General features: G+C 36.5%; 1 long non-coding RNA gene across 1 annotated transcript; it reads left to right on the forward strand.

Annotated features, from left to right (window-relative positions):
• Window positions 1-9,237: 9,237 nt before the first annotated feature.
• Window positions 9,238-11,245, forward strand: LOC140803797 (uncharacterized). Its single transcript, XR_012111933.1, has 2 exons — window positions 9,238-10,132; window positions 11,047-11,245. It is a non-coding gene; the product is annotated as an uncharacterized lncRNA (long non-coding RNA).
• Window positions 11,246-17,140: the final 5,895 nt, after the last annotated feature.

A 17,140-nucleotide genomic window follows, 5' to 3' on the forward strand; every position in this document is an offset into this window, starting at 1 on the left:
CTTACAATTTAGGCTTGATTAATACTCCGAGTTCCTGGAGCAAGTCCTAAAAATATATTATGAATGATATTTACATGTTAGAGTTTTTAAGTAACTATCTGATCATTTTCAGATTATTTTTTGTTCAAAATTTAATCCGGTGGATTTTAATTAAGTTTCAAAAATCCATATTAATTAGAAGGTATATCCAAATATTACGAAAGTTGGTCAAAAAGTCGGAAATAACCTCAGGGACGTTCGGCTGCCGGAAATTTGCCGTTCCGGCGGCGCGTGTGATACACGCGCCGATGGTGCCGGCGCGTGGATGGCCGTCCGGTGGCCACGCGCGGCCCGTTTTTTTCCAGAATGTGTATCTTTTCATGATCTTGAATTCTCGTATTGAAAGTTTTGTCAAATTCTTAACCGAACGATACCAGAATTAAATATCGTCGTATGGCTAACGGATGTACTCCGGCATTCCGGAAATCTTAGTTCCGGCCATATTTTGGGACGACGGACGATATGTACTTCATCTATGCAACAAGAGGTACAACTTTGTTATTAAAGTCGACCTCTAGTTTTGTGTGTAACTATAAGAAAAATAAGCGAAAAGGACCTAGCTTGAATACGGGATACCGTTGCCGATTTGCGGAATATCTTTGTTGGATTTCCTTGTTTTCGGTCGATCTTCTTACGCCACCTCCAGTGCTATATTGTTTTATGATATGAGGTGAATAGTTGGTGATTTATCGGGATTTTTCGGAAAGGGTATGGCTTTTCCTTCTATTTTTTTCTCTCTTTTTTCCTTCTTTTCTTTCCTCTTCTCTCTTTCTTTCTTCCTCCCCTTTCTTTTCTCTCGGCCGATATGTGGTTTTGGAGGAATGGAGTCGGCTATATATAGCCGAATTTCATGATTATCCTTTAATTTTTATTATTATTTTTTTTATTATTATTATTTTATTATTATAATTATTAATTATTTATTAAATAGAAAAAATCTCATGTTTATCCAAATTTAATATTATTATATTCGTGTATCCAATTATTGAACCTAATTATCTTATATTGAACTCAATAATTAGTGTAATTAATTACTTAACATATATGTTGAGTTTAATTATAATATTTTATTATATTTTGGGTATTTGATTTTGGAATAAGCACCTCATAGTGCTTGATGAATTTTTAAGTGTATTGTGATGTATTTTAATGTATTTCTAGATACTTTGGACAAATAAAATTTGTACCGAAAAAATAATGAAATTAATAAATTTATACTAATAAACTTTAATTTATGCACCTTTGTTTTTAGGGTGTCACAATATCCCCTCCTTTTAAAAATCTGGTCCCCAGATTTAGGAGTTATTGGAATAAATGAGGATATTGATATCTCATATCTTTCTCTGTTTCCCACGTTGCTTCTTCAATGTTGTGGTTTTTCCATAAGACTTTTACCAACTGAATTGGTCGACCACGAAGTTCCTTTATTCTTTGGTCCAAAATCTTCACAGGTTGTTCTTCATATGTTAGATTGTCTTCCAGATCTATCTGTTGGTGGTCAATCAATTGGGCTGAGTCTACTTTGCATTTCCTTAATTGTGATACGTGGAATACGTTATGTATACCAGAGATATTTTCGGGTAGAGATAGACGATAAGCCACAGTGCCTATTCGTTCTATCACTTCAAAGGGTCCAACAAATCGAGGATGTAACTTTCCCTTCTTTCCAGTACGCCTGATTCCTTTTCTTGGTGATACTTTTAGTAATACGAAATTTCCGACTTCAAATTTCAAATCTTTCCGCCTCTTATCTGCATAACTCTTCTGTCGACTTTGAGCTGTTTGTATTCGTTGCCTGATAAGTTGTATTTTGTCGATAGCTTCTTGTATAATGTCAGGCCTGATTGCTCGTTCTTGTCCATTCTTTGTGCCTCTCCATTCATCCATATCCCAGTTAAGAGGAGAGCGACATTTTCTTCCATATAATGCTTCATATGGGGCCATTTTTATTGAGGATTGATAACTATTGTTGTATGAAAATTCAACTAGAGGCAAATGTTTTACCCAGTTGGCCCCAAAATCCAGCACACATGCGCGAAGCATGTCTTCCAATATTTGAATGGTTCGTTCAGACTGACCATCGGTTTGCGGATGTGCTGCTGTGCTAAAATTTAATTTGGTACCAAGGCATTCCTGAAGTTTTTTCCATAATCTTGATGTAAACTTCGGATCTCTATCAGATACTATGGTAGTGGGGATACCATGTAATCGTATGATTTCCTTCTGATAGAGTTCAGCCAGTTTTTCCACCCCATATTTGTGACTTATGGGTATGAAATGTGCTGACTTGGTCAAGCGATCAACGATTACCCATATGCTATTAAAACCTCCTGGAAGCTGGGGTAATCCGGTCACAAAGTCCATAGTTATTTGATCCCATTTCCATTCTGGTATAGGAAGTGGTTGCAAAAGACCTGCTGGTCTTTGATGTTCAGCCTTTATCATTTGGCAAGATAGGCATTGCGAAATGAAATCTGCAACATCTCGTTTCATTCCTTTCCACCAGAAGTGTTTTTTAATCTCTTGGTACATCTTAGATCCTCCTGGATGAATGCTGATCCGAGACTGATGTGATTTTTCCATTATTTCCTTTTTCATTGAGCTAGGCACACAAATACGATCATGATAGCATAGTATTCCTTGTGAATTGGTGACGAAATTGGTATCAGTATGGAGTTTTGAAACTTCTTGGTCTAATTCTTGATTTTGCTTAATTCTGGTATGAAATTCAGGTTCGATTCTCAATCCCGCCAAGTGCCCACGAGAATGGATATGTACCCATTTTTTTTCTTCTTTCATTCCCAAACAAGCCATGCTAATCTTTCTACTTAAAGCATCAGCCACTACATTAGCTTTACCTGATTGATAAAGAATGGAACAATCGTAATCTTCCAAAAATTCAATCCATCTTCTTTGCCTCATGTTCAGCTCTTTTTGAGTAAATAAATACTTCAAGCTTTTGTGGTCTGTATAAATATCAAATTTGGAACCGTACAAATAGTGTCTCCATTTTGCTAATGCAAACACTATTGCTCCTAATTCCAGATCATGAGTGGGATAATTTAACTCGTGATTCTTTAATTTTCTAGATGCATATGCAATAACTTTATCGTTTTGCATTAATACACATCCAAAGCCTTCTTTTGAGGCATCTGTGTAAACCACAAATCCTTCTGTTCCTTCTGGTAATGCTAATATAGGTGCACTGGTCAGCATTTCTTTTAATTTGCAAAAACTTTTCTCACACTCATCATTCCACAAGAAAGGGTTGTCTTTGCGAGTTAGCTGTGTCAGGGGAACAGCAATTTTCGCAAAATCTTTAATGAATCTTCGGTAGTATCCTGCTAAGCCGAGAAAACTTCTAATTTCTGTGATGTTGATTGGTTGTTTCCAGCGAGATATGGCTTCTATTTTTGCAGGATCTACTTCCAGTCCTTTCTTAGAGATAAAGTGGCCAAGAAATGACACTTTTTCTAGCCAAAATTCACACTTACTGAATTTAGCATACAATTGATGCTCTTTCAAAGTTTTGAGAATCAATCGTAGATGTTGAGCATGTTCCTCATGACTTCTTGAAAATATCAAAATGTCATCTATGAATATGACAACGAATTTGTCCAAGAATGGTTGAAATATTCGATGCATCATATCCATGAAAGCTGCAGGGGCGTTGGTTAATCCGAATGGCATTACCACAAACTCGTAGTGTCCATAACGAGTGTTAAAAGCCGTTTTGGAGATGTCATCTTCCTTAATCCTCAATTGGTAATATCCTTGCCGTAAATCAAGTTTTGAATATACTTGAGATCCTTGTAAAACATCAAACAATTCTTCGATATGGGGAAGAGGATATTTGTTTTTGATGGTAACGTTGTTAAGTTCTCGATAATCAATGCACATCCTTAGAGTTCCATCTTTCTTTTTGACAAATAATACAGGAGCACCCCATGGAGATGTACTAGGCCGGACGTACTTCTTGTCCATGAGCTCTTGTAATTGAAGTTTTAATTCTTTTAACTCTGAAGGTGCCATTCTGTATGGAGTTTTAGATCTGGGTTGTGCTCCAAGTATTAGATCAATGGAAAACTCTACGTCTCTCTGAGGAGGTAAAGTATTGATCTCTTCAGGAAAAACCTCTGGAAATTCTTGTACAACTGAGATTTCTGAGATCTTGAGTTGATCTTTTGGCTTATTTATCAAATAAGCTAGAAATCCTTGTCCATTGTCTTTTAGTATAGCTCTAGCTTCTACGGTTGATACTATTCCCATGGTATGGTTAGCTTTGGAAATGATTGGATGAGAAGTTTGAAGATAAACTTCTTTGGTATAGCAATTGAGTTGGGCTTGGTGTCTAAATAACCAGTCCATTCCAAGAATAATATCATAGTTCTTGATAGGTAATTCAATCAAATCTGCTAGATATTCTTTTTCTTGGAAGTTTAAGGAACAGTTTTTGTAAACGATGTCAGTAATCATTGTTGTCCCTAAAGGTGAGTTAATTTCGAAGCTATATGGTAGCTGCTCAAATAACAGTGGTAATTTATGTGCAAAAACTTTTGAGATAAAAGAATGAGTAGCTCCTGGATCAAATAAAGTTTTTGCAGAACTGGATAATATGGTAACAGTACCTTCTACGACTGCAATGGGGTCAACTTCCTCCTCTTGGTTTCCTAAGAGGGCATAAGCTCGAGCAGGTATCGATGGCTTTGTTGTGGGTTGAGTCTTTTGCGTTCTTTTTGGACAATCTTGAATACGGTGTTGCTCACTTCCGCAAATAAGACATTTCCCACCTTTTCTCCAGCACTTTTCTTCTTCATGATTTGGTAATCCACAATATCCACACTTTTTATTGTTGTTTCTTGGAACTTTTCCTTTGACAACTTCTCCTTGCCCGACTTGTTGTGCTTTCTTTTCAAATTTTCTTTTCCGGTTATCCTCAAAAAAATTGGGCTTTCCAATTTTCTTTTCTTCTTCCTCTTTTTTAAGAAGTGTCTTGATGTCTTCTTCCACTCGTAGGGCTTGATTAACAGCAGAAACATAACTGGTAACTTCTGTGGACAGTGTTGCCCAACGAATATCGAGCTTTAACCCTTGAACAAATTTTTTCATTTTCCTTACCTCATCTTCCATGTATTGTGGTGCATAATGTATAAGACGGTGGAATTCCGCCTCATATTGAGCTACGGTCATGTCACCTTGGACTAAATCCATAAATTCACGTTCTCGGGTATTTAATATAACTTGAGTTATATATTTACCTTTGAACTCTTGCAGAAAATTTTCCCACGTTTTTGGGGTGTGATTCTTTGTCCACCTATGTTCCACTGTACGCCACCAGTTATGAGCTGCTTCTTCAAATAAGTAAGTGGAAAAATTTACCTTTTGTTCTTCAGGATAATTGAGAATAGAGAATATTTTGTTGATTTTAGGTTAGCCAAGATTCTGCTTGATAAGCATCTGGTTTTCCTTCAAACTTTGGCGGTTTGAATCTCAAAAATCTCTCAAGAGCTCGATCATTTGCCTCAAGGTGATGTTCTTGAGCTTGATCATGAGGTCGTGGTTGATTTTGCTGACAAAACTGCACAAATTGATGCATTATTTCAAACATATTTTGTATGTTTTGTTCTTCGGGGGGATTGTGCTGAGCGTTTCTAGAATTTCCACCAGTTGCCGAGTTGTGGTCATCTTGAGGGGGGATGTCTTGTCCGATTCTGGCTTGAGTACTATTTTGTGAAGACGTCATTCTAAACACATAAATATAAAATATATCTTGTAATGAATGTACATAGTTCTGTCAGATGGTAAACAGTCAATTTTATTGATAAACAAGACAACATAAAGATTAACGTATGACAGTATAATAAACCTTAGGCTCATGTCTCTAGACTCTAGGTTCTAAGAAACCTAGGCTCTGATACCACCTCTGTGGCGCCTGGTTTAGGAATTCATAATTATTCCCTTACTAGGTGCCACATTTACTTTCAATCTTTCTTTATTGAATTTCTATTTTTATTTTTAGCATTATTATTATTAGAAAGATATTGTAGATAAAATTTTGAATATTTTCTACAATATTTTAAGGATTATCTACAAATATTTACATTCTTATTTCAAATATGTACAATTATTTTACAGCGGAAGTCTAACATTCATATGTACAATTATGTTACAGCGGAAGTTTAACATTCATTTATAAACAAATCATCTCAACTTTCAAATGCTCTTATTTCAGCTTCAATTATTTTCCTCTTGTTCCAATTCAGGGGTTCCTGTGTCTGGAAATTACAATAGACGAAAAGAAACAGAGGGTTAAGTCTTTGAGGACTTAGTGAGTTTAAATCAATATATGGCTTTTAAATAACACTTCATCATAATTATACATGAAATAATTGGAATAAAAATTTAGATATTATGAATGAGATGCAATGAAATAATCAATAAATGAAAATTCCATAAAATAACATTGGTTGCTCTAATTGAGCACTTTTTGCGAGCCAGGTGAACCATTCTCCGGACCGAAATATTCGGTGCGCGTTGTTCAGATGAACCATATACCCGGGACTTTTGACCCGTTGTTCATTGGACTCATTTTCCGGGCCGAAGCCACGTTGTCCAGTGGACTCAATTTCCGGACCGAAATCCGTTGTCCATGACTCCATTCATTCATTCATTCATTCATGATATATCAATCCATTCATAAATATGCAAGAAAATATATCAGTAATTGAAATGAACAGTGGATGATATTTGAACATTAAATAAATGCTATTGCAATTTCCAGGCCAAATGCCAAAGGCTTTAATAGAAGAATGAATAGTAATTTCCTCACCTGATAACTTACAATTTAGGCTTGATTAATACTCCGAGTTCCTGGAGCAAGTCCTAAAAATATATTATGAATGATATTTACATGTTAGAGTTTTTAAGTAACTATCTGATCATTTTCAGATTATTTTTTGTTCAAAATTTAATTCGGTGGATTTTAATTAAGTTTCAAAAATCCATATTAATTAGAAGGTATATCCAAATATTACGAAAGTTGGTCAAAAAGTCGGAAATAACCTCAGGGACGTTCGGCTGCCGGAAATTTGCCGTTCCGGCGGCGCGTGTGATACACGCGCCGATGGTGCCAGCGCGTGGATGGCCGTCCGGTGGCCATGCGCGGCCCGTTTTTTTCCAGAATGTGTATCTTTTCATGATCTTGAATTCTCGTATTGAAAGTTTTGTCAAATTCTTAACCGAACGATACCAGAATTAAATATCGTCGTATGGCTAACGGAGGTACTCCGGCATTCCGGAAATCTTAGTTCCGGCCATATTTTGGGACGACGGATGATATGTACTTCATCTATGCAACAATAGGTACAACTTTGTTATTAAAGTCGACCTCTAGTTTTGTGTGTAACTATAAGAAAAATATGCGAAAAGTATCTAGCTTGAATACGGGATACCGTTGCCGATTTGCGGAATATCTTTGTTGGATTTCCTTGTTTTCGGTCGATCTTCTTACGCCACCTCCAGTGCTATATTGTTTTATGATATGAGGTGAATAGTTGGTGATTTATCGGGATTTTTCGGAAAGGGTATGACTTTTCCTTCTATTTTTTTCTCTCTTTTTTCCTTCTTTTCTTTCCTCTTCTCTCTTTCTTTCTTCCTCCCCTTTCTTTTCTCTCGGCCGATATGTGGTTTTGGAGGAATGGAGTCGGCTATATATAGCCGAATTTCATGATTATCCTTTAATTTTTATTATTATTTTTTTTATTATTATTATTTTATTATTATAATTATTAATTATTTATTAAATAGAAAAAATCTCATGTTTATCCAAATTTAATATTATTATATTCGTGTATCCAATTATTGAACCTAATTATCTTATATTGAACTCAATAATTAGTGTAATTAATTACTTAACATATATGTTGAGTTTAATTATAATATTTTATTATATTTTGGGTATTTGATTTTGGAATAAGCACCTCATAGTGCTTGATGAATTTTTAAGTGTATTGTGATGTATTTTAATGTATTTCTAGATACTTTGGACAAATAAAATTTGTACCGAAAAAATAATGAAATTAATAAATTTATACTAATAAACTTTAATTTATGCACCTTTGTTTTTAGGGTGTCACATTTTTTATGCTCAATAATTAATAAAAACCTAAATTTAATTGTGTGACCAATTAGGATAAAATAATCTAGGCCTATTTTAATTAATAAATTGTAACTTAATATGTTAGTAAATTTAAATTAAGAATTTCCCAAAAAAAAAACGCTAATCCACAACGGTTCACGAAAACCGTTGTCGTTTCTCCGAAAAAACACGCTAATCCACAACAGTTCAAGAAAACCGTTGTCTTTTGTCCTCAAAAACACGCTTATAGACAACAGTTTTATAAACCGTTGTCTTTGACCCCAAAAACACGCTAAAAGACAACTATTTTTAAAAAACCGTTGTCTTTTAGCGTGTTTTTTAGGGTCAACGACAACGGTTTTACAAAACCGTTGTCGTTTGCTGCTTTTTAACAACAGTTTTCACTAAAACCGTTGTTAAAAAGCAAAAGACAACGGTTTTTTAAAAAAACCGTTGTCTTTTGAGTGTGGTTGAATGTATATTTTGTTGTGGTGTTGATTCACTAAAATACATAATTAGTGTTTAAACATTGGACATTTAAAATACATGAATTAATCAACAAATTTCCCTTGCAATTACTAGCAAGTTCGGCCACCCCATGAATCTACTCATTTGTGATTGGCAATTCTTCATCCTAGTCAACCTTGGTTGGCCTTCATGGAATAAATCATTTCCTCACATTTAACTCATAAATTAGTGATAATTTAAACTCCATTATATACCTAAGCAAAACACCACCTAATCTATCCAACCACAAAACACGTGCAGCAAGAAGAGTGAGAAAAACAAATTGGATTTGTCAATCAACCTTATCCCTTGCACCTCCCACTTTAATGCATGGCATGACCCTTTATTTTTCCTGGTAACATTCCCCTCATTTCCTAGCATTTTCCCCACTCTCCACCTTCGAAAGTTTCAGTAGCAAACAGCAGCAAAAAAATAAAAAATATCGTGAGCTTCATCGAGAGAAACAAGAAAGAAAAACAAGGCTCAGTCTTCGCCGCGTCGTATTCGCCGTATCATTTTTTTTGATTTCTTTGTAAACAAATTTCAGGCATGTTTATATCATTATTTTCTCTTCAATCAAGTCTTATAAATATTTTAAAACATCACATGTTCATGATTTATGTAGCAAAAACCGAAATTATTCAGCAACACCACCGAAAAATTCTGCACAGATTTTTTAGTTCTCTCTTGTGCTTCACGTTTTTGTTGGTTCTGTGGTTTCAGGAGGTTGGCTCGATTCCAGGCACCCAAGACTGCATCTAGACACAATATAGGGTGTTTTAGGAAGGTGGTAGTCCATTGGTTTCAGTTCTTTTTCCCCCTAGCAACACAAAATGACAGCAAATTTCCCCTTGTGCAGAATGAGTTTCGAATTTCTGGTTGTTGGATGGTGCAAGGAGGTTCGAATCTTGGTTGGATTTTGGGCCTGTAACCCTGGTTCAAACCCTTCCTTAGCATGTCTAGGACTAACCAATTCGGCCTTTCATGGCTTGGTTCATGGTCCCATCAGTTTTTAAAACAAACAACACAAGCGTCCCACAGTTCTGTTTTTCTGAAATTTCTGTGTAAGTATGTGTTCAGTTTTGGAGGTTGGTGTGGATCTTGGTTGGTTTTTTAGCCCTTAGCCACGGTTCATACCATGCCCCTTAATGTCTAGATTGTGCCATGGTCAACCAAATGGCCACTGGAATGATCCATGACAACAAACGACAGCAAAGCCCACGCGTGCAGATTTTTGCTCTCGGTTGGGCGTACGGTCATGTTTCTGATGTGGGTTGGATTGTGGCTGGCCTAGGGCCCTTAACCATGGTTCAAATCATTCCTTAGGATGTTGGTAAGAGGTTCTGGTCAGTGGTTCAAGCCCCAATGGCCATTAGCCTCGCAAACGACGCAAGGAAATCAAAGCGCTGCTGCTGAAATTTTTGACAGCAAGTTTGCTGCGGTTCAGAGGTGAATTTCGGGTTCTTGGTCGGCTTTTAGCCTATGGTCTTAGACTGGACAGTACCTCATCGAGTTAGGAATGCCATGTTTTTGGCCGTTCGTGATTCGGGACATTTTAGAGGTCGTACGAGAATTTACGGTGCAAGGTGCCAAAATGACTCTCGAAAGAGTGTTTCATGTTTTCGGCCTCCATTCACTAAATTTCGAGTACTATAAATTTAGGAGCATTCTTTCATCATTTTAGGCGTATTTTAATCATGACTAAATGATGGTTCGGGTTGGTACGGAGTCACGATTAAATACGAAGTCGATAGGCGTAATTGTCTCAATTTTTGGATTCAATTACAAAGTTTGGTCAAGTTAAATCAATTTGCATAATTTTCATGTTAGATTTAAGTCGCAGAGAGCCTGGGAGCGATCCAACCCAATCAGTAAAATTATTACAGGATATTTAAATGATGTCATTTAATTATATTACGTGCAAAATATTCTTTTTGAGATTTATGTGATATTGCTTGTGGTCACTTTACTATCATGGGATTATTACTTCACCCGGTCGCCAGTTATCGGTCAGTTCAGTTTTGTACCACCCGGTTGTCAGTTACCGATCAGTTCAGTTTTGTACTATCTGGTCGCCAGTTACCGGTCAGTTCAGTTCAGTTCAGGGGCCACTTGCGTAGACCATAATCTCACAAAAAAATTATTACAAGCTATTTCATTACAGGGTTCCAAAGAGCAAACATTTTCACTTATGATATTTTCAGTTCAGTTATACATGTATTATGATTACTCATGAAATGATATTTTACGTTACACCTCATGAGATGATATTTTCACATGCATGCGATTTTATTATGTATTTACTTGTTATTTACGATATATGCATGTTGAGTCTTTAGACTCACTAGACTTGATTGTTGTAGGTACTGATGATGTCAGGATCGAAGGCGGGGACCAGTGAGCTAGCTTGGGTCGGCAGTAGTGGAACCCGAGGACCTCATTTTTAGCATTTATTATTTTCCGAACTCAGTTTTTATCTGTTGATGAATTATTTTAAATTGTTACTTTGCAAACATTAAATTCTTCCGTTGTTATTTTGAATATTAAACTTTATTTATCAGTGTATCTTATGAATGAGACATTTTAATTATTTAAAAAGAAAATTTTTAATTTTTCCGCAAATTTTCAAATACGAAATTTCGGGCCTTTACAAAGGGGCAATGAGACTGTCTTCTCTGGAACTTCTGTTTGAATCACTTGAATTCCATGTTTACACTTGTGTGTCTGCAAATGACAGATTTTTTTTCATCCAAGACAGTGATTTGGTGGTAATGTACTGGTCACACAAAGTATTAATGCATAAAATGGTGCAGGGCAAATATTGCTCAGTAGTATAGCATTTTGAGCATAGTAGATATTTTTGTGTTTCATGAAGTGTAGAGGCCCGAAAATTTGTGCTTGAAAATTTGCGGAAAATTAAAAATTTTTCTTTTTAAATAATTAAAATGTCTCAATCATAAGATAATCTGATAAATAAAGTTTAATAATCAAAATAGCAGCGGAAGAATTTCATGTTTGCAAAGTAACAATTTAAAATAATTCATCAACAGATAAAAACTGAGTTCGGAAAATAATAAATTCTAAAAATGAGGTCCTCGGGTTCCACTACTGCCGACCCAAGCTAGCTCACTGGTCCCCGCCCTCGGCCCTGACTTCATCAGTACCTACAACAATCAAGACTAGTGAGCCTAAAGACTCGGCATGCATATATCGTGAATAACGAGTAAATAATATAGTAAAATTTGCATGGGAGTAAAATTATCTTGTCATGAGGCATAATGTGAAAATAACTTGTCATTAGAAATTATAATACGTGCATAACTGAACTGAAAATCGTAGTGAAAATGTTTGCTCCTTCGAGCCCTGTACTGAAATAGCATATAATAATTTTCTGGTGAGATTATGGTCTATGCAAGTGGTCCCTGAACTGAACTGAACTGAGCTGACCGATTGTAAAGCCCAAAAATCAGTATACGTAAAATCCATGCATATATTTAATTTATGAAATTTATTATTTTAATTATTTATGTTTATTTAATGTACGTTAAAATGTTTTTTTTAGAGTTTTATGTTTCAGGCGATTATTCGAGGCGAGATCGAGGAAAGGAGATCGGGACGATTTTTAGTAAATTTTAATGCAGTATTTTATTTAAGATAAGGATGGAGTATTTTAAATAATTTAATTAATTTTAGTAATTTAAGAGCTTAATTAAATTATTTAAATGATTAATTGATTTTAAAATTTTAGAATTGTAGTATTTGTGCATCTTATTTAAATTTAAAATTTATAATGAGGTTAATATGAGATTTATTTTAAATTAGTATGTTAAATGTTTTTAAATAGATTTTTTTTATATTAAATATATATGTTACAATTGTTTATATATATGTAGATATATATATATATATACACATATATATATTTCAACACACAAGCACACACACTTTGACTCACACACACACTCACACATTTACACACACATATACACGTACACACACACAACACAAAAAACAAAACAAAACACAAAAACAAACCTTTCAAACCTTTTGACTAAGGAGATGGAAATGTTTCCCAAACTCTCCATTCTCAATCACTTCTCCAATTATTTCCTCTCCCCTCTCCCTTCATCAAACGCATCTTCTTTATAAAATTCCAGCAAGTTTAGTTTAGTTTTATTCAAAGAAAAATAGAGCAAAGTTCATCCCGGATCTTCGTTACAGTATTTTTTAAATATCAAAAGGCACGTATAATCTGTTCTTGCTGCATCGATCATGTCATATTATGTGTTGAGTTGTTTTTAATCATAAAAATGTATATATGATGTAGAAGTTTGAGCAAGAAATGTATTGAATATGTTTTGAACAAATTTTAGATCCGAAAACTCATGTTTTGATGTTCTTTCGAAAACTGCAATTTTTCGGTATATATTTTGAGAAAACTTTTAACTACAAAAACGTAGATCTTTTCGATACGTTCGATTTGATATAAAATTCGAGTTATTTGGATTAAAAAAGAGTGAGTTATGATGTTTTTCGTATGACTGCTCAAATCGTGTTTCAAGAAAGTTATGAATGTTGATTATGTTCTTGAAGATAATTGTTGCAGGCTTCGTTGGGCATCGCCGGGCTTGTGCTACTGTATTTAGGTATGTTATGGGATGTGTTTAGATGTTATTTGGTGGTTCGTTTGGGTCGGGATTGGCTTGGAATGTAATAGAAGTCGTAGGAAGCGAAACGATGTCGAATTACGGCTTATTGTTGTATTGAAGTTATTTGTCGATGCTTAGGGTGTTTGTATGGATTTCAATCAATGTAATAATATCCTAAGATGAGTCTTGAGGTGTTGGTTCATGTTCCTTAGGCTTGGGTAGAAAGAATGAATTGAATTTTCGTGGATTTCCATGTCCAGTATGTACCCGGACCCCTTCCCGGACCCCTACACGGAGTCCGTGTCCGTTTTCCTTCAAAAATACAAAATTTTCCAGCCTACCCGGACCCGTACACGGACCCCTACACGGGGTCCGTGTACCCCTTTAAAAAAAATAAAATAAAATAAATTTTTTTTTTTAAATTTTTTAGGATTTGCTTCGGGTTCTATATCATGGTTTAACACCATGGTTAAAATTTATTTATGTAAAAATATAGGATTTGTTTTTATGGTTTTATGTCATGGTTTAGTATGATAATTATACGAGGTCAAGTCCGGAGCGAACTAGAAGGTCATAAGCTATTTTTTTTTAAGTTTGGTGGTGAGCTCAAGTACCTACGTCTAAGACATGCAAGTTAAGTATTTTTAATTCATGTTAGTATGTGCAGCAACGGCCCCGATCGAAGTCCAACGAATCCCTCAACGCCAAGTAAGTATGTATGACGTGCAAAGAAAATATTTGAAGTTTTTGAGGTATGCTAAATGTCTTGTGACCAAAAGTGAATGGGTTTGGAAGTCGGTGAACGTGGCCGAGGACCTCTCCACCCCGTTAAATTATGAACGGGTTTGAAGTTAGGATTGGAAAGCGTTAAATTATGAACGGGGACCAATCCGCCCGTTAAATTATGAACGGGTGAGATCGTGGTTGTGAAGCGTTAAATTATGAACGTGGATCAACTGGCCTGTTAAATTATGAACAGGGATCTCATGTATGTGGCAGTGGATACGTCCCTGTCAGCCCAGTATTGTGGTTTGTCTGATCAGATATTTATTATGTTAAGGGTCACTTGCTTTGAAACATCCTCTACGCAAAATGATGAAGTTAAGTATGTTGAAGTATGTTTAAAGAAAAATTTATGTGATGGCACGTCATATTATGTATGCATGTATGTTCAAAGTTTATGCAAAGCTCAAGTTTATGAAAGTTCAAGTTATTATCCAAGTTCAAGTTTCAAAGTATGTATGTTCAAGTTCAAAGAAGTTTATGAGAGTTCAAAGTTATTATGAAAGTTTAAGTTTATTAATAGTTCAAGTTTATTACACAAAGTTTAAGTTTCAAGTATATATGTTATATTTTGAAGTTGTATGTGGTTTTATTATGTAATACTCGTTATTCTCAGTTTATACGTGTTGAGTCTTTAGACTCACTAGACTTGATCGATGCAGGTGAGTATGTTGATGAGGAGACAGGAGGTGGCGACCAAGGGGCAGGCTTGGACTGAGCGGAAGGCTAAACCCGAGGACCACTATGTTTATGTTTTATGAAAACTTTAAAATATTATGTTTTTATGTTGGTTGTGAGATGATTTGGAATAAGTACTTTGTTGGAAAATTTGAGTATGGGATGTTGATTTTAAATATTATTATGTTGAATGATAAGTAACGACTGTATGAATTTTATGTTTAAGAAAATTTTTAATTTTTCCGCAAATTTTGAATGGTAAAAAGTACGGTACGTTACAGTTGGTATCAGAGCGGTGTTCTTGTAAAGGGTTATGCCTACTGCCAGTCGCAAGAAGCTCATAAGGTCACACCTCAAGTCTGTAAGTTTTAAGTTTTCAAAGATTTATGTTACTGTAGTATGCATTAATTTATTATTTTCAGCAGGTCCATACTTTTAAGTTCAGTTACGTGAATCCTATGTTATTTATATCATGTTCATATGCATGTTGGGTTTACGTATTGGGTAATTTTAGAACAGTATGGCTCCTAGACGTTTGATTGCCCGTGGAGCTAGGGATGAGGACCAAGAGTCTCGTGATGGGGAAAGAGCCACTCCTCCTCCTCCACCTCCAGATATGCAGGCGCAGATGCTTGCAGCTATGACGCAGTTCTTCGCACAGGTTGCGGGGAATCCAGCTCCAGCAGCAGGAGGTACAGGACCGAGGACTCAACCGGAGGCAGTGTACGAGAGATTTCAGAAGATGAATCCTCAGAAGTTCTCAGGGACTACGAATCCTATGGTGGCGGAAGAGTGGGTTAAGTCTATAGAGGTGATCTTTGAGTATATGGAATTGCAGGATGTGGATCGAGTCCGATGTGCCATTTTTCTCCTAGCAGGGGATGCAAGACGATGGTGGGACAGTGCATCGGTGGCAGTTAATTTGCCGATGTTGTCTTGAGATGGATTCAAAGAGATGTTCTTCGCTAAGTACTTCACTGAGGAGGTACAGGCCCGTTTGACTACGGAATTTATGACACTACGACAGGGAGATAGTAGTGTGGCTGAGTTTGTGAGAAAGTTTGAACAGGGTTGCTACTTTGTGCCACTCATAGCTAATGATGCTCGAGCAAAACTGAGACATTTCATGGGTGGTTTACGGCCAGTCTTGCGCCGTGATGTGAGAGTAACTGGCCTTACTACATATGCAGCTGCCGTTTCTGGAGCTCTGGCGGCGGAGCAAGACCAGAGAGACATTGAGACTGATAGGTTGGGCAAGAGGCCATACCAGGCACCACCGCAGCCACAACATCAGCATCAGCGACCCCAGTACAAGAAACCTTTTCAGGGGCAGCCTGGGAAGAAGCCTTACCAAGGACCACCTAGGGGCAAGGGTCCTATCCAGCAGCAGGGGGCGCCTCAGAGGCCAGTTGTTTTCCCAATGTGCCCGAAGTGTAACCGCCAGCACCCAGGACCATGCTTGTATGGATCAGGCAAGTGTTTTAAATGTGGATCTACGGATCACATGCTGAAGCAGTGTCCTCAGTGGAAGCAGCCAACCCAAGGGAGGGTATTCGCCATGCACGCACAGGAGGCGAACCCAGACACTACACTACTGACCGGTAATCATTTCTATTTAAGCTCGGTATTATTTGCCTTGCATGTGGAAATTTTATTTGAGATTATTAGTGTACTAGTAAGATTTTAGATTGACTTGGAATATATTGATTTCAACTATGCTTAAAGTTAACTGCTAGTATTTTGGGATATAAGTTTGGTGTTGTGCTAACATCTCTCAGGAAATATTTTCATAAAGAGATTAGCCACAACTGCACTGATAGATTCAGGAGCCACTCACTCCTTTATATCGGAGACCTTTGCTAATCATTTGGACATCAAGTCCATTGGCCTAGACGTGAACTTTTCAGTGACACTTCCATCAGGGGAAGAGTTGTTAGCCACCAGTGTGGTCAGAGATATTGATCTAGAACTGCAGGGTCACTTGGTGTATGCAGATTTGATCATATTGCCAATGCCAGAGTTTGATATCATTTTGGGAATGGATTGGTTGACAAAGAATCGAGTTCTTATTGATTTTCAGAAGAGATCAGTGTTGGTCAGACCATTAGGCATGGAGCAGTTTCTATTCGAGCCAGCTAGATGGAGGAATTTTCCTCGCATGATCTCCTGTATACATGCGAGGAGATTGATTTCCAAAGGGTGTCAGGCTTTCTTGGCCAGTATTGTGTCAGCACCTGATGTAACCACTCCATCTATATCAGATGTTCCAGTAGTCAGAGATTTTCCAGATGTCTTTCTAGATGATGTTGCAGGACTTCCACCGGATAGAGAAGTGGAGTTTTCCATC

Source organism: Primulina eburnea, chromosome 10 (assembly GCF_022965805.1).
Source record: "Primulina eburnea isolate SZY01 chromosome 10, ASM2296580v1, whole genome shotgun sequence".
NCBI classification, from domain to species: domain Eukaryota; kingdom Viridiplantae; phylum Streptophyta; class Magnoliopsida; order Lamiales; family Gesneriaceae; genus Primulina; species Primulina eburnea.